This window comes from Mizuhopecten yessoensis, unplaced genomic scaffold (genome assembly GCF_002113885.1).
Source record: "Mizuhopecten yessoensis strain PY_sf001 unplaced genomic scaffold, ASM211388v2 scaffold705881, whole genome shotgun sequence".
NCBI lineage: Eukaryota > Metazoa > Mollusca > Bivalvia > Pectinida > Pectinidae > Mizuhopecten > Mizuhopecten yessoensis.
Genome location: NW_018474854.1, coordinates 1 through 923, shown reverse-complemented (window position 1 = coordinate 923; position 923 = coordinate 1). Strand labels below are relative to the sequence as shown.

General features: G+C 32.1%; 1 long non-coding RNA gene across 1 annotated transcript; it reads left to right on the top strand.

Annotated features, from left to right (window-relative positions):
* Nucleotides 1-210: 210 nt before the first annotated feature.
* Nucleotides 211-676, top strand: LOC110440749. Its single transcript, XR_002461770.1, has 2 exons — nt 211-328; nt 624-676. It is a non-coding gene; the product is annotated as an uncharacterized LOC110440749 (long non-coding RNA).
* Nucleotides 677-923: the final 247 nt, after the last annotated feature.

Below are 923 nucleotides of genomic sequence, written 5' to 3'. Positions count from 1 at the left end.
AAAAAAATGCTTTTATTCTTTGCTTTTTACTTCATTAGAAATAATCTTATTCTAGGAAATATTTTATAAGTTGAGCATACACTGTACATTTATGATTACCATTTAACAATTAAGGAGATTCAGATTAATTTTGTCTCGACTATTCCCTTAAAAACGATTGTCATTTGTATATTTCCGTATTTAATTATCATTTCTGATTTATAGGTATGTAGAAGCTGAGAAGTGGTCAGCTGTACGGTCATTGGTAATTCAACTCACCTGTCACATCAGGTCCCTCATCCAGGAGTGTAACTTGTCCTTGCCTGACCCACCCTCGTATATACTAGAGGTAGATTGAACTTAAATGATCTTATTGTTTTTGATCTGCTCGTAACAAATTTCAATTACTGTTGCTGTATAAATCCATTTGAGGGTTATGGCTTATATGAGTATGAGTTGGTGAGGGGACAGCAAATTAGGAGACACTTACATGTAATTATAAATTATACTTTATTTAAATGAAATGCCCTGATGTATGGAATAACATGTTTTTAACCTTAAGTCTTGGTGTATATACTGTTATACAAATGTACTGTAATTCTTCGATTTTGACATTTTCTACTTTTTCTTTCTTCATTGTACAGCAACAAGAAACAGTGATGGGTGAATGTGCGAAGTTGGCTCAGCAGGTTGACAGGTAAGGTGTTCTCTGTATCCTATCAGAATCAGTATGATATTCATCTTATTCCAACACTTAAATAGTACTACAATACCAGAGTATTTGAAATTGTTATCAAGCCATCTTCCATCTTCATAAGGATATACATGTTAACGAAGGAAACTTTTTCTTGGGAACAGATAGTTCTGTGTATTTCTACTATTAATTACTTTTTATGTTCCTGTACATTTAAACAATATTTTTTCGTAACTACTGTTACATATAC